General features: G+C 41.1%; 1 pseudogene; it reads left to right on the top strand.

Moving 5' to 3' along the window:
- Positions 1–5,134, top strand: part of LOC147692850 (uncharacterized) — a 28,172-nt pseudogene extending 23,038 nt beyond the window's left edge.
- The last annotated feature ends 17,674 nt before the right edge of the window (positions 5,135–22,808 follow it).

Here is a 22,808-nt window from a genome sequence, read left to right as displayed (position 1 = left end):
TTAGAGTTTGCTTTTATGCTGTTTAAAAAAAGGTGCTCAATGTCAACAGGGAGATCTAGTAGCAGCCTATAGGTTTGCATCTAGTACATCTAGGACTGAGTTGTGCCACTCCAACATTGTGCTGCTGACTCAACAGGGACATCTTGTATCAGCCTTTAGAAATGCACCCTTGTATTTTTGTCTCCAATGAGGCATCTGCTAACCACTTGAGCTACCAATTAAGATATCAAAACAAGGCTTATTGACTTTGTCAACATTATTTTGATTCCCGTTTGCTGTTTTTGTAATGTGAGAGCAAAAGTGCATTTTACCTCTAGATCATATCAACATTTCCCCTTCAAATAATATTGTGTGAAGGAAATGTTCTGCTACTGGGGATAGTGCATGCAAGCAAAGTTCTGTGACATACTAGTAGCACTACACTGAAGATTTTATGCAGTTGTTACTTTCAGTTTTCTAGATTTGTGTATATTATGACAATGAACATAATACTATAGCATGCCTATTAAATATAGTTAAATGGTTCTCCAAGCATAGTGACAATGTCAATGACTAGAAACCAAGCGCAACACTAGGAAATGTTGAAAAAGCTGTCCCATATTGTATCATACAATAAAAGCAAGCGAGCTGTAGGGATTATTGATTTGTGTTATTTTCCACACTAGCTGTGATATAAGTATTTGTATATTGAATTCATGAGTATGACCATTCCTGTATCCTTATTTGGGCTAGAGCACCTAATAGGTGAATCCAAATATTGACAATATCTAAAATGAACCATAACCAGCTGTTCTCAGAAGGACACAGCAAGTTCCTTTCACTGTCAGCTTAAGAGGTCATTGGGACCATATCACGAACATGTGCAAACAAAACAAATCTTGGTGCTTACTTCTGAATCTGATCACACTATCTACAACACATACTCATACAGTTTCTTAAAATTTGTCTGAAACACAGAAACCTTACAGCCTCACCCTATATTCAAATGGAAATGGAAATATTTCTTCTTGCATGCCCAATTACATTTTAAGGCCTGCTCGGGACATCGCCACTTTATTAAAGGTCCTGATTTTTACATCCTAACTCTGCACAGATAACAGACCAAGTTAGACTGTGGTTCCACTCACTTAAGCAGCACACAGGTGTACAGGCCTGTACATGCATGTAATTAGCACATTGACTTTAACCTATCCAATTTATAAAAAAGTTGGAAATAGAGGTGAGAAGTCAAATCCTTACTAACTAGAGCTTACATTGGATGCTACCAGTTAAACTCCCAGCAGGAATCCAAAAACCATGTTGTCCAGAATAAAAAAAATCTAAGCGGGATACAGTGGGTCAGAAGTCACTCTCACCCCTACCCACCACCATTGTATAAGGTAGTTTTTTGTTCTTTCATTCCTTTTCAGTCTGCTTTCCCAAAGTTGGGTCCTATAGGCTCAATGGTTGTGATTGGGAAGAAGCAAGATTTGCTAGTGCAACAACCATTACTGGATGTAGGGATCAGTGCATGCATCCTGAAAAATATTTGATAAGAGTAGAGGATACAGAAAGAATCACCTGACACACTGGCAGTCCCAAAAGGCCTAAAAAAATGGTCTCCCACTTATTTAAAATAATTTAAAAGATGAGATTTTTTTTCTGGATCAGAATCTGGAAGTGATTAGGAACCCATAAGCAGGTTTCCCAAATCTACTACACATTAAAAAATTGGATGGGTAGATCGAACCTAGCAAAGACAGATCAGTACTAGGCAGTTTAGATGCATTCATCTAAGCAGACTGAGTTCACTGCTCAAAGTAAAGACATAAAAACTGCTTCAGTAATTGTCCAGTATTGCATGATCTGTGGATATTGTTAATTATTACACTATAGTCATCACCAATGCACAGTTATAGTTAGGTTATAGCTTCCATAGGAAGAGTGTTTTATGTGTTGCTAATAACGTTGGCGCCATTTGAAAAATCTCCACAAACCTTTTTAAAAGAGTTCATCCACCTCAGCTCCTACCTAGAACCCATCACACAGTGGTGGTGACAAAAGGCGAGAGGGTGCAAAAATATGTCTCATGTGCAAGTACCTGTTTCATTTTAAATAAGGGTCTGAGAAAAACAGCTAAACAGAATTACACCAATTTTACAGAAAGCTAGATCTTTACTCTCTGAAAGCATGCTTTTTTATGGTCTGGCTTGGTAGTGCAGCTGTTCCTAGACAATTAATGAGGAAAACTAAAGAGGGGTTTTGGCTCCAACCACATTTTGGCAGCCAGGAGTACATATTTTGATTGGGCAGAAATTGTGCGCTTCCCCAAAAAAGTGATTGCCCTTCACACAGCTGTGATCATTTTGCTCATTTATGCAGCTGCATAAGTCTGAAGTTTTAGGGGCACACACACATGGCCTTAAAAAGCTATTAAAGTGTCTTATATAACTAAAACAAGTATGGTCTTTTTGTCTGGCAGCAGCAAAGATGTGAGGTCTGGCTTGAAATTTCAACTTGCACCGGACCTTTTAACCTTAACCAATAATATTCTATTGTTCTTTGGTTCCACACAAATACATATCCATTCCCATGCTATTTACTTCTAATGCTTCACTTTACCATACACCATTTTTTTAAAGCCAGGCCAACGCTTGTTGTAATTTGGTGTAAACTTGTTCGGCTGTTTTTGAGAAATTAAGGTTGTAAAGCTAATGATATATGGATGGTTAGTCCTGCAGAAGCACTGTAGTACTGCAAATTAAAAAAGAGAGAGATTTGATTGGCCAAGAAAGCTTTTTTATCATTAGCGATCCTGAGTCACCATGACAATGCCAGTCTTATGGGACTGAATAATTTGATTTGCAGGCCGCAACAAAAACTGAGATTTTGCAGGCACCATTACAGGACACAGGAAACTGGTACCCATGTCCTGAAACATAAAAAAATATAAAATAGAGTAGTGCTACTCTGTAAATGTAAATGTATTTGAGCTTATATAGCGCACAGCTACCCACAAAGGGTTTCCCGGCGCTTGCTTAGGGAACCCGTCCTGGTATTCCCCTGTGAGATAACCCCGGCAGGGTATCCACAAGGTGAAAGCCAGGCATCACGCCGCGAGGGGCCGTTGTGGAGATTAAGCAAGCTATTGCCCAGAGTCGCAGAGTGTGAACCCGTGAGTCGAGAAGGCACCGGAGCGAGAATTATCGAGTAAGTGGAATTTTTGAGCCCAAGACCCACCGAGGCGGGGAATTGAACCCTGGTCCAGGGACAATCTCAGCTTCCGGGTCTGCTGCCTCTAACCCCTGAGCCACACTTCTCCACTACTCTGACTTTCTTACTGTTGTAAGGTGATCTTAGAGGGAATTCCTGAGCCCAAACATTTGCTCTGAAGGTCATGCGGTATGCTCAGGAGAACCAGAATGGACTCCCTTTTGCTCCTATGGGACTGCCACAATATTACATAGGGGTTCACCCTTTGTCCTGTGGGAGTATTGTGGGACATTTGAAAAAGTAAAAAAAAATTCATTCTTCTGTGAGATTAAGTTACGGACAACCTGCTCCATCTAGGCAACCACGCCCATTTAGGAAACCAAGCCCCTTCTATACTCAGCCTTTGGCCTGTACCGAAACATTTTGCAGAGATCTGACCTTTCATGGGCAACCAACCACAAACGGGTGCGATGTACCTATAGGGAAGCGGCTAAGTAGCTGATGTACATTGCCTTCCCCAAGGCTCTAGACACTCAATACCCTTAAGGTGACTAGGTCACTACTACGCACACTCTTCACCATGTACAAAATGGTTCACAGAGAGCATACTCCCTCTAAACTCCCAAGATCCAATTAGGTGGCCAAGCTCCTTCTACACAAGCCTTTGTCCTCCACTGAGCCTTTTGCAGCTAGCCATCCTCTCATGGGGAATCAACCACATACTGGCGGGAAAGTATCTGTTGCACATGGTGCTCGCCCAGTTCACAGCCCCTTAACTTATTCTAGACACCCAGGGCCCTTTAGGTGGGTAAGCCTCTAGTCTGAGAACCATCTTGGTGTTGTTGAAGATAGGGGGCTTCTCATTTCAATAAAAATACTCTGTGCAGGCACAGCAGCAGCCTCCAAGGGAAGACAAGGACTGTTACCATCAATTCCCCTAAAAAAAAGCAAACTTTTGAGTAGTTGCAGCGATGCACAGGATTTATCACTACCCAGTGACTAGTGAAACTTACAAAACTGTAATCTGAGCTGCAGCTCATCAGAAAACTTTCTGGACCTGTGGGTGAACAGACACAGACTAGCCATGCAATTTTATACATGTATGTAGAATCGAACTGGTGCCCCCAGGACAAAAAATTGGATTCTAAGGCTCAGTTGGCGGACTTCCAGTGTGGTTAAGAAGAAATAACAACCTGTAATAGGCCTTTTTCCTTAAGAGTCCATCTGACGAGTAACAGCTGAGCCTGAATTGGACCCTGCTGGTGGCATCAGCTGAAGTGAGCTTTGGCCCCTATGTTCTGTCCCTTAGGTCCTGAGTGCCTTCAAAGTGGCCAAGATTAGATGCTTCAGAAAGTCTGAAAAGTTGAGACTTAGCACATTGTTGGACTTCCTGGACCTCCAGTGGGAAATTGCAGCAAAAGTGTCCAATTTTGAATGGATTTTGCCAGATACAGCTTCAGGGTAGCCTCACTGGAAGAGCCATTAAAAGACTTGACTGGATGAAGGCACGGACATTATTTACCTGATGTGAGGAGTTTGGCAGCTGCTAAATTTGTATTTTTGCCAAAGTGAACTTTTCCTGCTAAAACCGCTTCAGCAGGACCTTGTCTGGTTTAGAGGACTTTGTCAATGATAGCCTTCAATTTGGCCCCACTGAAGGATTTTGACTTTCATGTCATAAAGTAAAAAAATGTATGGGGACAACCGACTTGGTGTTCTTGGCCCTTGGCCTATCACAGATGTCTGAAATTGTTCCTAGGTCCCGCTCATTCACAAACAGTGACTTCTAATTGACACTTCATCTTTTTTGGTTGCTTTAACCTTAGATGACATAAAAATTATAGAGCACAAAAATAGCAAAACAGTCGTCAATGCACTAAAGCAGGAAGAGCTCATGAGAGAAAGACCCAAAAAGGGCATCAATCCCTATGGAAAGCACTGACAAGAAGGTAAAGAGTGAAAAGCCAAGTCTTCAATGCTTTCCAAACACTGATATGTTCCTGGGGACTACTCATATTGAGATGGAACAAATTCCAAAGTTTTGCTACTGCCATGGAAAATGCCCTACCACCCCACCTGGTTTTCCTAAATTTAGGCACAACTACAAGATTATAGCTAGCCAAGCGAAGATGTCTGGTAGGCGTGTGTCTCAGGAACAGCTTAGGCAGTCCTCTGGGACCGAGGTTGTGCACTAGCCAGTGAACAATGCAAAAGGTCTAAAAGGTTAACAGGTAGCAAAGGAAATTCAGAGATCCCCACTGAGACTAATTCCGATTTGGGAATTTCAAGTAACAGTTTTGCTGCCACATTTTGAACTAACTGAAGTTTGGCCATTAAAGGTTTGTTGATCCCTAAACAAAGTGCATTACAGTATTCTAGCCTAGAATAAATCAAGGCCAGAACTACCTGCTTGCAGACTTACAGAGAGAAAAAAGGAGCATCTTCCACAGGGTCCTGAAAGTCAAGAAACAAGTGGATGCCTTACGATTAACCTGGAAGTCAAATGATAGCTTGATATCCACATTTACACCAAGATTTATGGTGTATTTTTTTGAGGCAAGATGGCGGCCGCACCAGCGGCTGAGTGAGAGGTGGTGCGTGAGTGGTCCCTACCTGATGCTGAACTACCTGTAATTGCCTGCTGTTTCTGCCCCCCAGTGGAGCTCTGAGCTGAAGTCTTTGTGCTTTCGAGGTGCTGTGGTCGGGAAAGCTGTAGTCGGGCTGCGGCGGTCAAACTCGGCGGTCTCTGCTCAGCTCCGGTCCTCACCTGCTGCGGTGTTCGAGTGCCGCTGGGAGTTGCTCCGTGTGCGGCGGGCGCCAGTGTCCCTTTCCGTAGCTGTTCCGCGAGGTCAAGGCGGTCGGAGCATTCGGAGCCCCACGTGTACTGTCTTGGTGCCGGTCTTTCCTTGAGGGAGAGACATTCTTCAGAGAAGAGCGCGAAGCTCCTCTCCACAAGTGAAAGCCCATCCCATCACCCGCTGGGCTCACCTGAGTTGAAGTAGCTAGAGCAACGGCTCACTGGCGCGGGAGTGCGCTGTGTTGACTGTGGAGGGTCAGATAATGCTGCAGGGCCGGTACGTTTAAACACGGTAGGAATTAACCGCTTTTTGAGACTGTCTTGGTGGTGATTTTCTGTCAAGGGAGCGATATTGTGAGGGTGATAGCGGAACGGACTGTGTGCGAGCTACAGTTCCCCAGGTGGAAAAAACCTTCTTTTTTCCTTCTTCGCAGTGGAGTCGTGTGGTAATTGGGAGGCAGGCCCTGCTCGAGGCGGGCTGGGGAGAGAAGCTTCATTGCTCTGGGTTTGCTCTGGGCCTGCCAAATTGAAGTAGCGGTGAAGTTGTTTTCGAGGCGCCCTGGCTCTCTTGATTTGGAGGCATTGAGGCTGAAGCATATTAATATCCTGGTTTCCATGAAAGCGGACTTTGATGCAGCTGCATGAGCATTTGAATTTTTATTCACTAAGATATATTACTAAGTCATTCCAAGAGACATATCAAGGGATAATTTTATCTCTAAAGCGTTTAAAAAAGGAATTTTATGGCTCCAAAGGAAAGGGGGGCCAAAGCATAGGCCGTTGCAGCTGCGGCAGCAGCAGCTATAAGTGGAACTCCGACTCCGACTACAATGGCTTCTGGTCTTCTAACTAATGACGCAAGTGCAGCTTGTACTCCAGAGGTGATAGATAGCAGCTCACGTATGGCTCTTAATGGGCATTCGATATCTCAGCTAGATATGGGTACAAAGGAGCGCACTGCATCTGACTTTTTCAAGAAAAGGAACGTGTCCGGCGCTAAAAATGCTACTCAAATTGCCCTGACCCAGGTGAAGGGATTAGAAATAAAACGGCTATGGGGCCAAGCATGGGGAAGAGTATGGGCCAAAGCCCGTCTCCATTGTTGGTCCCAGTAACAGTAGCAATGTCAAAACCTGGTGAATCCGGAGTGTCCGGACTATCTCTTGAGATGGACATGGATGAAGAGTTGGCAGAGCTTTGTCTGGCGGTGGGAGAGGTCAGAGTTTCACCTAAGGCAAACATTAATCCTATCCAACCTTCTACAAATATGACTCTCTGCCCAGCTTCTAAGACTCCTGGCATTTCCGGCGCTTCTGTACCCTCTGGAGTGGCTCCCCAAGTGATTAAAAATCAGCCTATTAATAGTCTGGATAAAGGCAAAGACAAAGATAAAGATAAAGATACAGGAAAGGCATCTGTGAATGATGGAGAATCTGTTGGCTCTGAGGGTCAATTTTACTCCATGTCGGACGTCCCTCATATGTCAGAGGGGGAGAACGATAATGATAGGTTATCCTTCTCAGGTGACTGGGAGGATGATGGCAATCTATCTCTGGAAGACGACATCTTAAGCCTAGATTCCGCTGCAAATGCTGAGACCCTCGGTACAGTTCGTAAGGTGCCTGACTCGCTGAATGCACCTCCCAATGCCAGACCAAGTATGATGGAACAGCCTCATTGGGATGCCGTGACTGGCCTGCAGGCCATCCAAGGAGAAACCTCTGATAATCCTGAATCAGAATGTGAGGGCGAAATTACGCTCAAGTCTATTTACAACTTACAGTCCTCAATTTATAAAATCATTATGGCTCATAGAGAGGAGACCAAAGCGGAAGGACTCCGGACCCAGGGAGCAGTTCGTAAGTTGCAGAATGCTGTCCGTCGCATCGCTAAGTCATGCACAGAAGCCACCACCAGAGTACAGGAAGCAGAAGAGCGGATCTCTTCTGTCGAGGATGAACTTTCCACTCAAAAATCTTCTATTAATGTATTACAGAAGACTGGTCAGGACATTGATTGGAGACTCACCGACCTAGAAAACAACTTACGTGCTCTAGGTATACCGGAAGGTGTCGAGGGAAAGGATGTTCGACGTTTTGGTGTGGAACTTTTTACAACGGCGTTCCCAGACTTGAAGGAGTGGGACTGGGAGAAGGAGATTATAAGGGCTCACCGGTTCCCATTTATGCAGAGATAAAATGCAGGAGAAGGGGATGGTAAACCAAGAGCAATTCTGATTTGTCTTCACAACTACCTCCTTCGTGAAATCCTATATGACATAGCCAGGCCTACACGGCCTAGGAAAGGCAATAGCTGGGAATTCTTTGTTCGCCCGGACTTTTGTCAGGTGACTGTGCACCAACGATGGCGACTTAGGCAGTTAATATCGCCTATTCAAGCAAAAGGGGGGCAGGTGTTTTTATTAAACCTCGCCAAACTCAAGGTCCTGTATAAAGGGAAAACGATTTATTTCTTGTCTGAAATTAAGGCACAGGAATTTTTTGATAACATGTGATATAGGTGTAGCAAGTGACATTGTGAAAATTTTCAAAGATTCTTTGTTTTTGTTGTAGTCTGCAGATATGTGTTTTTTTTTTTTAGAAAATAAGTAATGGATTTTTGCATCTATATGTGGTTTTTTTTTCACAAACACTGTAAATCAGGACATAGGGGGTTAGGACGGCACAGGTGGGGACCTTTTTTCACTACACAACTACTCACCATCACTGAGGACCTGGGGAACGATTCACAGAACTAACTTAAGACAAAATCTTAAACTTACTACCATTTTCGTATTCACAGAACACACTTACTCATTATGGTATTCACAGAAGACACTTACTCCTTTCGGTATTCAGAGAAGTTAGGAGTCCTAACTTTAGGACTCCTAAATGCCTTCTGTGAATACCGAAAGTCTTAAAATTAGGAGTTTTCCCAATTTAGTAGTAGTAAAGTTAGGAGTCCTAACTTTAGGACTCCTAAATGCCTTCTGTGAATACCGAGAGTCTTAAAATTTGGAGTTTTCTCAGTTTAGTAGTAGTAAAGTTAGGACTCCTAACTTTAGAACTCCTAAATGCCTTCTGTGAATACCTAAAGTCTTAAAATTAGGATTTTTCTCAATTTAGTAGTAGTAAAGTTAGGACACCTAACTTTAGGACTCCTAAATGCCTTCTGTGAATACCGAAAGTCTTAAAATTAGGATTTTTCTCAATTCAGTAGTAGTAAAGTTAGGACTCCTAACTTTAGGACTCCTAAATGCCTTCTATGAATACTGAAAGTCCTAAAATTAGGATTCTTCTCAGTTTAGTAGTAGTAAAGTTGAGGAAAATCCTAATTTTAAGACTTTCGGTATTCACAGAAGGCATTTAGAAGTCCTAAAGTTAGGAGTCCCAACTTTACTACTACTAAACTGAGACAAATCCTAATTTTAAGACTTTCGGTATTCACAGAAGGCAATTAGGAGTCCGAAAGTTAGGAGTCTGAACTTTACTACTAATAAACTGAGAAAAATCCTAACTTTAAGACTTTCGGTATTCACAGAAGGCATTTAGGAGTCCTAACGTTAGGACTCATAACTTCTGTGAATACCAAAATGAGTAAGTGCCTTCTGTGAATACCAAAATGAGTAAGTGCCCACTGTGATTACCAAAATGGTAGTAAGTTTAGAATTTTGTCTTAAGTTAGTTCTGTGAATCGGGCCCAGAGCCCTTTCGCCTCTTTTGGGTGGGTTCACTGAGGGTGGGGGGGTATTCTGGAGGAAAAGGGAGGGGGGTGGGAGAGAGGGGCTGGGTGTTGGGGGCAAGGAAAAACAGTAAAAGAATGGTATATGCAAATTAAGGTTTAAAAGTTGTCAAGTTTGTTATTATGTGATATGGTTTATTCAGTGTTGGTGGGTTCGCTCTGTTCCCTGTTTTCTGTTAAGTTTTTTTTAATCAGACTGGAAGATGGGTAAGATCAATGTTTGTTCTTGGAATGTCTGTGGACTTAATGATAAAAGAAAAAGGGGTATATTGGCTCAAATTTTGAAATCTATGAGAACGGATGTATTATGTATTCAAAAAACCCATATAACCTGGAAAAATAGAGGCTGGCTTAGGGATCTTGGTTTAGAAGTAGTGGGATGTTCTCGTCAGGGATCCACTATAAGAGGAGTAGCTATTTTAAAATGGTTCGGGCTGGGGAAGATCAGAAGAGTTAAAGAGGATCCGCTGGGTTGATGGGTCATCGCTGAATTGCGACTAGATGTTGTAACTATGACTATATGCTCGGTCTATGGATCCAACGCTGATGACCCTGCAGTCCTGAACCATTTAAGTATTGAGTTAGCGTTATGGCCCCGATGTAAATTCTGTGTGGGGATTTTAATTTACATCTGGATGGGACTTTTGATATATCCCGTAATACTCCTTATGTAGGCAGGAAGAAAAATGTGTTTAAGGCCATTAGAGCTATCTTTCAGGAATTTGGATTAGTAGATGTTGGGTTTCTTAGATCTGGGGGTACTTCTGGGAGCACTTTTTTTTCTGCTCCACACCAGAAGCATTGTAGGCTGGATTATTTTTTTGTTTCCGGCGCACTTACTAATACTTCTGGAAATCTAGGCTTCAATAATATTCCTAAATTGATCGCGGGCCATAATCCCATTATTCTTAGTTTAGACATCAATTCTCCACAATCTTATAAATCTTGGTCTTTTGAATGAAAACTTCTATTTTCTCCCTGCTATATTGATCATATGAGTAAGTGGATACTGGAGTTTTTCAAAAATAATAAAGGGTCTTCGTCAGCAGGGATTATATGGAATGCATTTAAGTCTGAAGTCCGGGGTGAAACCTTAAGTTACTCAATAGGAAAACAGAGGGAAAATAGGAAGATGGAAGACGGAGAGATGGGTAAGCTGAGAGATTTAGAGATTAAATTAATGTTGGTGTGTAGCAGAGGCACTGGCATGGAGGGAATTTTAAGGGATATAGCGGTTCAGAAAGCGAAGATCTGCCAAGGTTTTGCCACAAAACTTGCCCAGCAGCTAGCCGCTTACAGATCTGAAGTGTACGAAGTTGGGGAAAATTCTGGAAAGCACCTGGCTAAAAGATTGAGACAAAAGGCAGTCGCAGCTAACATAGATAAAATAATGGATGAATCAGGGAAATTATATGATAATACAGCCGAAATTTTGGGGGGTTTTCGTGAATTTTATTGTAAACTTTATATGGACGATGTTACCAGAGATATTAAAGGAAGGGTAACTGATTTAATGGAGTCCCTATCTAACTCCGCTTTATCACTAGAAGAGGCAGAACATCTGGAGTCACCTATCACTTGGGAAGAAATAGAACTGTCCCTTCTCTCGCTGTCCTCGGGTAAAGCCGCTGGACCTGATGCAATCCCTCTTGAGTTTTTTAGGGTGTTTTGTTCAGTTTTAAAATCTGAGTTAATCAATGTATGCACAACCGCTCAAAAAGGAATGGCCCCAGCATCTTGGCAGGTATCAATAATCACGGATTTCCTCAAAAAGGATAAACCTCCTCTCTCTCTATCTTCATTTCGCCCAATTTCATTAATCAATGCAGATAGTAAAGTTTATTCTAAGATCCTGGCCTCTCGACTTTCAAAATATCAGCATGGATTCATCCCTGCATGAGATACGGCTGATCACATACATCGCCTCATTACTTTTCTACACTGGGCCCAGGCTTCGCGGTCAAATATTGGCCTAACCCTGTTGGATCCTGAAAAAGCATTCGACAGGGTGGCCTGGGCTTACTTATGGGACATCTTATCTAGAAAGGGATTTAGTCCAGGATTCTTAACCACGCTTACAACTATGTATATTGCTCCTAAAGCATCTATTCGTATAAATACTGAAATCTCGGCTCCTTTCCCACTTACTCGTGGAACCCGACAAGGGCGTCCATGTTCCCCTTTACTTTTTGCATTTTATATAAATCCTTTAGTCAATCGCCTTAATATGGAAGAAATATTAAAGCCGATTTTTCTAGCCCATACTAGTTATCGAGCGCTAGCATATGCTTACGATATCGTTGTCGCTACAACAGACGTTGAACTGGCACTACCTGCAATTAATGACTTAGCTTTACAGTTTAGGCTGTTCTCTGGATATATACTAAATCTTTCAAAAACTCAGATTTTGTATTCCGGGGATAGCCCCCCGGCTAATATCCTACTTGCTTCTGAAGTCACGTATCTTGGAATTAAGATCTCACTCCCGATAGCCAAAATTCCTGAATTGAACTTTAATCCAGCTCTGGCCAAAGTTCATTTGTTGCTAGAACATTAAGATCACTTGCATTTATCCTTACATGGAAGAGTGAATGTCCTAAAAATGCTAATCCTGCCAAAATTCTTGTTTATGTTCCGCACAATACCTCTAGAATTTCCACCTATTTGTTTTAAAAACTTAAAAAAGGGCAGCCTCCAGATTTTTGTGGGGATATAAACGTCAACGGAAAACCTATAAAAAAATGATTCTTGCTAAAGAGTGTGGTGGCTGGAATGTCCCCTATTTCTATTATATTGCAGCGACTCTTGAGGTTATCAGTCCGCTTATGATGGGGGACAAAACTAGAATTCCCTATTGCAATACCCCATCAATCTATGAACTACTCATGGGTGAAGGAATGAAGGCCTGCTTAATGAAAGTGATTGAACCAAGTTATTATAAAAAGACGAGATTTAAGACGGTCAAAGCAGCATTCGGTGTGTGGCAAAAGGTTCAACGACATCTGGGTATTGCAAAATGTAATAAGTATACACCTATTGCCGCACCCGGTCTATTACCCTCTTCCATATTTTGTGACTTAGTAGCGATTAGATGGGGCACAAAAGGAATACACTTCTTAGGTGACTTGTTTGTCGATGGCTTGCTGGCTTCCTTTCAAGAGTTACAGATTAAGTTCTCCTTGACAAAAAATGATTTCTTTAAGTTTCTGCAAATTCGCAGTTTTTTACAAAGCCCAAGATACATAGCAGACATACGAATGAACAAAATTCCCCTTTTGGAGTATTTAGGGAAAAAACATCAATTGGTACTTTGTATTTATGCTTGATGCAAGAATTCCCTGATGATGTGGAAAATTGTCAAGTAAAATGGATAAATAAGTTGGGGGTACCCAAAATCAATATGCATGAGTCGGTTATGCTTGCTAATAGAATTCTTATAACTGGGATGATGAAATCACAATACTTTGTGTGTATACGGGATCTATATTATACACCCAATAAGGTGGCTAAATGGAGCACAACAACTGGGACTCAATGTAATCGCTGCGGTCTTTATGCTGCTGATGCAATACACATGTTTTTTCAGTGTTCCAAGCTTGGGAAATTCTTCAAGCAAATTGAGCTTTTCTTGGGGGCTGTCTTAAAGAATAATATTAATATAACGGCTGAGATGGTTTTGATTGGCGTGAGCTCAGGTACCGTGGGCTTTCCAAGACCGAAAGCTGTAACTTGTTTTATTTTTATATGCATGGCTGTAATACAAGTCTGCATTACTAGAGACTGGATCAGCCCAGACCCTCCGTCTTTTTGTAATTGGCGGGAAGATTACTTTCAATGTATAATTTAGAACTAGCTATATATAAAACTAAAGGAGTGAAAAGGAGGGGTATTGGAACAAAGATTTGGGCACCAATTACTGAATGGATCTAGAATTGTTTTTCTTTGGTGTGAAATTCATGTTTTGCTGAGTTTGATACTTGACTATACTGTATGATTCTGTGTAAAATTTGACCTGCTTTTTCTGTTTTTTTTCTTGCATAAAACAATAAAAAGTAAAAAATAAAAAAAAAGATTTATGGTGTAGTCTTCATGGGTAGACAATATCCTCAGTCTTTATGGCCACTAGGAATTGTTCCAGATGGAAGGCTGGTTGCCAAAATCAAGACCTCAGTTTTGTCTCAATTTAGTCTCAGGCAATTGGTGCTCATCCAAGTTGCTACTGCTTGCATGCAGTTCTTTTAAAGTTGGCAGCTGCAGGCTCTAGGGGCCAGATGTAGGTCACCAATTACCGGCCGGTAACGGCCGATTTCAGCCGTTACCGACCGGTATTTGGGATTTGGCATGTAGTGGGCATTTTATTTACAGAATCAGTATATTTACCGATTCGGTAAATTTACAGAATCGGTTTAATACCGAAGCAGTAAATTTACAGATTCTGTAAATCAAGATGTAGGTGTCACTGTAATCAGTGCCACAGGCCCTTACCGAATCGTTATTTACCATGGAATACTATTCCATGGTAAATAACAAACTCCAGTGTACATGCACATCTGTGCATGTACACCTCTGCCATGTGGCACACAGACATGCCCTAAGGGCATGCCTGTGTGTCACATGGCACTCAAGCCAGAAAAAGGGGTGCAACAGGGTGTCAAAGTGACACCCTGTCACCCTTGCAAATTCAGTAATTTATTTGCCATTGATTCCTATGGGCTTCAAGGCCCACAGGAATCAATGGCAAATACTGATTCTGTAATTACAGAATCGGTAATTACGGAATCTTACAGATACGGTATTTTTACCGAATATTTTACCTACATAGCAATTACCGAATAGTGAATACCGAATCGGTAAAATTTGGTATTTACCATTCGGTAATTTGCTATTACCTACATCTAGGCCTATGTCCTTAGTGATGGACATGATCATTTGTGTGTCATCAGCATAGGATAGGGCCTGCAATCCAAAAGACCATATAGGTTTAGACAGCAGGGCTATGTAAAGATTAAAAAAAGTTGGGCTCAAGAAAAAGCACTGTGGTATACCAAATGGCATAAGGATTATATCAGAATTCAATTGGTTCATAACAGCCATCTGGGATCTATCCTTTAAAATATAGGCTAACAGGTCCCCCAAGTTCTGCAGCCGGTCTGCCAACAAAGCAGAAGAGATAGTATCAAAGGCTGCAGAGAAATACAACAGGACCAATGCATTAGTCTGCCCTTCATCAACCAACACTCAGATATTATCAATAGCTGAGACCAGAGCAGTTCTCGTCCCATGATTAGTTCTGGAACTGCATCAAGAGGAATCACGCAGATCATACTCCTCCAGATAGCCACTAGTTGAAAATGGAGGTGCTTCTCAAAGATTTTTGCTGATGTAGGCAGAAAAGAAATGGGCCTATAATTTTTCAAATCAGTAGGATCCAGGTTGGGTTTTATTATGAGAAGCTTAACAACTGCAATTTTCCACAATTCAAGGCAGATTCCAGAGCTGATAGATTTATTGATAGTGATTGTTAACTGAGAAGCAACCATCTTGGCAACTAACTGAAGGGTTTTAGGAGGGCATGGTTCGAGAAGAGAGCCCGCTTTCAGACCGAAGAGATAAACTTCAACTTGCTCTGAAGACAGACAAGAGAAACTCGACAGTGCTCCAATCAGATTTTAGGACTCTAAAGAGTTATTATCCCGCTGCGTATTCTCACAAATTAAAATACTGGAGTCTTCATTGAGAGACTCCAGTTCTCTATTGATATTTAAAATTTTGGTCTGAAAAACGCTTGCCAGCTTACTACAAAATTCTTGAGTGTCTTCTATTCTAGCAGAGGGGATAGAGGGCAAATTGTTCACATTATAAAGCTCTCTTCAGGACTTGGCAGACTCTATTTTGTTAGTACAGAAGTGTTTTCTCTATTTTAGTAGCTGCTAGGTAATCTTTACTAAAGGTCCAGTAAAGATGTTTCTCCTGTAGGTCATAGTTTTTAGACTGCAACCTGCTGTCAGAGCCAAATGGGAAATGAGGCTGACGTTCCGTCTGCTCAAATGATAAAGCGAAGCCCTTACAGATCAAGCAAAACTACATGAGCCCAATAAGCTACATGAAGAGAAACAAATAAAAGCAGAAATATCGGCACAGAAATAAAACTATGTCCAGGAGGTTAAAATGTTGATTAATATCATACACAATCTCTCTGGGTCCACTTTTTGGATTTTTGCTTATTAAGTTTGCTCTAATTTTATAAATGAAGGTCGTGATTTTTATTGTGTTGTGTTTTGAACTTTACATTTTACATTTTTTGTTACTGCTAATATCATCACTGTGCCATTAATACCACGGGCGAGTCAAGGTTTAAATTATAAAATTTTTTACTTTTGTGGCCTTATTGCTTGTGGCTGACTCACATCTGACTCAATTAATAACCCACTCTCTTAGAAAGACATATTCCATTGTAAATCACCTAAAGGGAATTTTGCCACACATTAGCAATACAACTGTTGTATGGAGAGACATCTTCAACATACATTACCTATTGATAAACTCTGAGATGATAAAAAAAGGCCCCCACACAACACCCCAATGACCTGAAATATTTATCTTAAAACTGAAACATTGTAGAATCCTTAATGAATTAACCTGATGCATCAGTGTACTCACATATTATACCACACAGCTTACAATATATTAAAAGCAGGTATCTCCTCTATGTTACAATATGGCAATGCTGAGTATATCTGCACAGACCTGTTCTACACAAACTTCAATTCATGGTTGCTGTAATGCTCCCAAATAAAGTCTTATTGATTGATGATTGATAATCTTCAACTCATTCAAAACTATTATTCCTAAGTGGGAGCATATTGCAGGACATGCTAGGAACCTTCTTTGGTTAAAGACACAAAATGATGACATTTAAGAGTTGGCGCATTGGTCATTTACGAAAGGATTATTTAATTCTCTTGGTGATGACTACCATGTGACCTGTGGTATAATAATGCTTTTTAGTTAACTCATCACACATTTGTTATGTAAGAACAGCCAGCAGATCTTTCTCTTTCTCTTATGTGGTAAGTAATTCAGAAATTGTCCTCTTCTCAGTATAAGGGCTACACCACCTGTTCTGTAAAAACATTTGAAAACATACATGTTCCCTAACAACCTCAAAGTCTAGGAAGTTCAGGATAATTGTATATCTCTTATGCAGCTAACCTGTTCTAGTCCCTGCCACTGACATGCCTTACATAGTCACTGTGCACCACAGATGTTCATTCATTAATTAAGCTTTCATCAAACTGGCCTATAAATCAAAGTACCCAACCTACTCATTCATAATACCTGTTAGCATGCCTCAAAGAACTCTTACTAATACTCACAAACCAATTAAATCCATCCATGTTAGAATGGGAGTCAGTAGATCAAGACAAAGCTAGGTATGAACTGGTCAACTGATCCTTTCAAAAGAGAGAAACCCCTTCTTTAGTATTTTCAGTCAGAAACAAAATGGATGGCCAATTTCTGCAACCATTGAGAGCACCTTCATATTTTAGGTACAAGAAGAAACACATTCAGGCCTAAGATAGACATACATCTTTGGTTCATCTAGTCTCTTTCACATCCTTGAGCTAGTGGTGGGGGAAACAATTTATGTATGCACATTAATTAGTGTCTGGTTAAAATTCATGATCTATCTTTAAAAAAAAAATCCACAGTCCAGTCTGACTATTTTAACAATATTCCTAAGTGGTTTAAAATAAATTCCTTTTAGGCAATATACAAAGCTCCTAATATCCTTCCGTATGCTGTATTTTAGTATTGAGTCAATATCCCTTAAAATCAATCCTGATTACTTGGGAAGGGAGATCCAGCCCAATTAAAAATGTATGCAGGATATCTACAAAGGGTCTTCCTTCTAGGGTCTTCCTCACACAAGAGTCTCTTTGGAATAAACATAAAAATAGGCTGACCAGAGCTGATTTATTTGTGACAATATCAGTTCCTATTAACTACCTTGTCTCATATCCCAAAACAAGTGGCTAGCGATTATTCACCCGAGGCTTCCTGCCGGCAGAGTCAGATCTATTCTCTCCAAATTATTCTTTTTCATACCTTCTCTGTATGTTTTATATTTCATCTTTGCAGTACATTGAACAAACTTTATAGTCAGCCCCCAATTAGAATTTCAACAAACACTTTATTAAGTACAGATCATTTCTGTAGTAATTTATGAAAAAATAGACTGTTACTCGGAAGCAGAATTTTATCAAACAGAAAGATACCTCAGACTATGCTATGAAAGGAGCTTTTACTGAAGTGTCATACCACAGTAAATTTAAGTTATATCCAAATTTTGCATATTAGTCTCCCAGGTTTTTAAACATGTTATAACGTTGTCCTTAGACATGAGCTGGTTAGACATTAAACTCCCCCGAATAGAGCTTTCAAAGCAATACTGAAGCCAATCTTTTGAAAGTCACTGATGTGGCTAATATATATCTACCCTGCAGCTCACATGTTAAATGTTGACCAATTCTTTGATCATGTGTAAGTCTTAACAGGTGTCTCTCAGTGTCTAGTCAAAATATAACAGTACATCTTATCTAGAAAATAGCAAAAACCGCTGGTGAGTTCATGTGAAAAGGGCAGTTCCCTAAAAGTCCTTCATCAAGTGAAATATATTGATTGTTTCAAAATTGTTGTTCGTTTGTTGAAATACTTTAACATGAAAACAAACCAAAAAATGTGGCCAACAATAAATCCATGTTCAATCTCCTTTCATGTAGAAACATTCTGGAAGATGAGATGATAAGTCTTAGACAAGAGAAAATGTAACTTTAATATTAGATAAATGACTTCCCATTGTAATTTATATGACTAGTGATGGAACAGAAACTTCTCATTATGATAGATAAATACCTAGCCCATACCACTTCTATAAGATGCAGATTTACATCCAGCCAGAAAAGATAGGAAGGACTAAAGTGAGATACAAAGGGCCCGATTCACAGAACTAACTTAAGACAAAATCCTAAACTTACTACTTTTGGTATTCACAGAAGTTAGGATTTTGTCTTAAGACAGACTTAAGTTAGGATTCTATCTTAAGTCTGTCTTAAGTCTGTCTTGATGACATTTCCTTTTCCTCAGTCTGATTGGAGGGTGTGTTAAACAAAGCTGTGTTCCTTACCATGTTTCCCAGCTCCCTCAATTTGCTAATACAGACTCTTCACAGTTGAGACTTCCTTTCCTTGATTACTGACTCCTGGGTCTCTTCGATCCTGTAAAGGCTTAATCCCAAGCAGGTTCTAATCACCTTTTGCCATTTAATTCTGAAAATATGCCAGTTTCTTGAGAACACTTCCCTACCTCATATTCCAATGTGTGATGACTTTCCCTTACCTTGCCTTTACCTCAGACATTGGAAGCCCCAGATCAGAAATATAGGTTAGCGCCACATCGTGAACACAAAGAAGGCTAATGGAGTAAACACCTCACATTTGCAGATCATATATTGTGAGGTCAGTTCGCTTCACTTCAAAAGAATTTACTGATCACTCAAGCCACTTACCTGCTTACCAGCGACCATGTACAAATACAGAATATCTGACATTGACCCTAGAACAATTGAATGTTCATAAAATAATAAAGCAATTCCTCTTAATTGTTGGTGACTTCTGCTTTAACTACTGAAATTGAAATTTAAGTTGTGAAAAGGTGACATATTAATGAAAAAACTATTTAAATAAATAATTATAATTCCAAACCTTATTTTTGGAGATTAAAATTATTGTGTGTAAGTAGAGTTACCTGAATGTTTTAACATGTTTAATTTCAGTAGACTTTCAAATTAGACTCTCACATCTTTTAAACTGGTAATGGTCCAAGATCCATCGTATGCATTGGTGGGGGAGGTAATTTTCTGGTTGATAATGTTGAAACCTTATCAGAGATTACAGCCACCCCAAAAGCAGTGTTCACTTGTTATTGCCCTCACACTTGTGGGAGTGAGGATTCCCTTAGGAGGCACTTTAAAACAAGCCAAATACATTCCTGAAGCTTTATCTATATCCATCCTGCCCTGCTCCTGCTGATCCTCTGAGGGATCTATGTGGCTTACACAAGACTACTTTATGCAAAGCTCTGGTCATGGATCCACCTCAGCAGATATAGTTCAGCCCCCTTCCTGGTTGCGCGAGGCACGCATCAAGTATGCCCTCTTTTCCCCACCTCTTTGCCTTAGTGATGGCGCCCCTAGCAGTTCATCTCCATGGCGAGTGTAGAGATTGCTGTATCTTGCTAATGGGAGTAACTCATTGAGTGTCTCTGTACGCAGATGACCTGTTGCTTTATGTTTAGGACATTATAGTGAACCTTGATCCTCTCTGGGCCACACTGTTTTCTGCTGTGGACATGTTGAGACTCAACTGGGCAAAAACCACTATTTAGCCCCTCAGTCCCAACGCACCCCACATGAGGTGTACGTGGGAGACACCCAACTCACACGGAGCGCACAAACCCCCGGATATCCGGGAGAGAACCTTTACCACTCTCCTGTTGACTTTTATGAGGGCAATCACCGCAACGCCCTAGCTGGCATAAGAACTGAGGTTGGCTTCTGGAAGACTTTTCCTTTGGCGCCTATTGGGAGAATAGCCCTGGTGCAGATGGTTATAGTACCTCGTCTCTTCTACCACTCCACAAACCTCCCAGTCATTCCCCTCCGCTCCTTTTTCTAAGAAGTTGACCCTCCCTTATTTGGGGCAACGGACAATGAAGAGTCACCCTAACTAAGATGTAGTTGTCAACCAACATAGGAGGGCTCGGAGCCCTGTCACTTGAAACATATTTCCTTGCAGCGCAGCTTCAATGGCTGTCGTGATGGAACGCAGGATGGCGCTTTGGGCAGACCAGATCAGAAGCTGCACCCATATCAGTACCGGCACCTTGTCGGCTGCTCCTGCCAGGAACTTGCCCAGCCTCGCTGGAGCAGAATAGACATAACTGAAACATGATGGATAGTCATTGAATCGTCAGTTTCCATGTTTTTTGTTATGCTCCAAACCACTTGAAATGAATACTTTGAACCTTTGTAATTTCTATTAGTGATATATGTAAATAATCTATGTAAACAACGGTGTACAATGATCCTACAATGTGGAATTCTTAATAAAATGGTTTTTGAAAAAAAGTGTACAAGCATGCACCAGGTGCTCTGTTATACAAGGGGCCCTGGGCTTAAACTGTCTGGGATAACAATCCCACAACCCCAATGTCTGATGAGGGCAGTTTTAAACAGGACTTGTAAATACTGAAACTGAAACCGCACAGTTTCGAGTGGAAGACAACCCAGCCAATAGAGAATACAAAGTATTCATGATGCTGTCGATCAAATGGAATTAAAAGTTTGTAGGCTATGTAGCAAATTTGTTCACATTTTATAGACAACATGACACCAGGGAAGTCACATGCCTTCCAGGTGAGGAAGGAGCGTTGCTCACATATAAAGAAGGTCGCAAAAGGGTACCGCAACATGGCACAGAGGTACCAGGATGACCTGGCGGCTGCTACGTGGAAATCAGTGACCAAGGTGGCAACACGTGGCAGACGCAGTGGCATAAAGACCATTCCAGGCCCCTCTGACATCAGTGGTGGGTATCAGCATGGATAGTTAGTGTCCCATCCCCCTACAACACACCCCACCCAAGGGACAATCCAACCTGCCCCTGTGGATCAGGTGATTTCATTTACTGTCTGGCACAGCAGGCTCATTATGGACAATAACGTGCTGCAGGCCGAGGTGAGGCGGGAAATGGACGAGCAGACAAGGCACCTTGAGGACATAAAAAAACACCTTGGACTACAATAATGCCTGGGCATGTTGTGCCCCATCCCCCTCTTCTCTCTTCCACCAATGTTTTAACTTGTATTTTAGGTAGTGTTAGGTAAGTATTTTGAGTGTTAGGTAGTGTAGTTTTAGTGTAGTGTTTGATTTAAAGGTAGTTTTAGATTTGTATTACTGAATAGTATTTGGAGATAAGTTTCCTTTTCCTTTGGGTGGGGGGGTTGATGTCTTTTTGGAAAAAATAAACAAAATAAACAAAAAATAAATAAATAAATAAACAAAACAATATATTTTTGTGTAGGTTAAATGTGTAGTTAGTTCATGTATAGCTTAGAAGTCTTTGTCTTGTCTCATGATGTGCCTGAAGTCTGTGCCCTCCATCTCACATGCTCCTTGCACAGTCGATCTACATTGGACAGACCCTGGACACTTGCTGTGTCGTACAAGTGTGCCAGATTATTTTGAAAATATATGTTCCTGTGCATGGAGGTTGAACCTCCAGAGCAGGCAAGTAGTAGTCTTTCTGTGGGCCCATTTGGAAATGCATATGGCAGAACAATGAGCCTGATTCGCAAATAAGTCATCTGAGAGTAAGTCATGAGTTTACGTTTTCAGATATTTCCAACAGACATTTAGGAGTAGTAGTTAGATGTACTGACTTCACTTCTCCTATATGCCTTTTATGAATCACTGAAGTTGGAAAGTCATGAATTTGTCACCTTTAACGTTTTTTGGGCATGCATACAGTTTTTCTGCCCACAAAATGTGAAATGCTGCATTGCTCCCTCTTGTGCCAGTGCCATGGCATATTCTCACAGCTGTTACCTTTTAGCTTATAGTGATGCCACCCTTGAAATGGTGGCACTGCTTCTGACTATATGGTCAGTGCAGTGCACCACGCATCCCTTGTCACATTGCCCTATCCGGTCACAGTGGTCACACCATGTGAGGTTTCCAAAGTCAGTAAGCATTGTTTGTCCACAGGAAGGGGCTGACTGATGCCTTACATGTTTGCGTGAGTCCCTATTGCCAAATCTACTTCACTGAGGCAGACTTTGTGGTTCAATTAGTGGCTGGTAGACATGTGCCCTTACGTATCTTCATCAATGTGTATATGGTGTGCACCATCTTGGGATGTGAAATGCAATGTGCACTTTCACAACAGGCTTTTTCCATCCTGTAGGGTGTGAGTAGATATGACAGGAGATTTTCTTTCAGCAGTTGTAAAGGGTGAAA

This window comes from Lissotriton vulgaris, chromosome 9 (genome assembly GCF_964263255.1).
Source record: "Lissotriton vulgaris chromosome 9, aLisVul1.2, whole genome shotgun sequence".
In the NCBI taxonomy this organism is placed as follows: domain Eukaryota; kingdom Metazoa; phylum Chordata; class Amphibia; order Caudata; family Salamandridae; genus Lissotriton; species Lissotriton vulgaris.
Note: the sequence above shows the minus strand (reverse complement) of the source record. Positions and strands in the feature narration are given on the sequence as shown.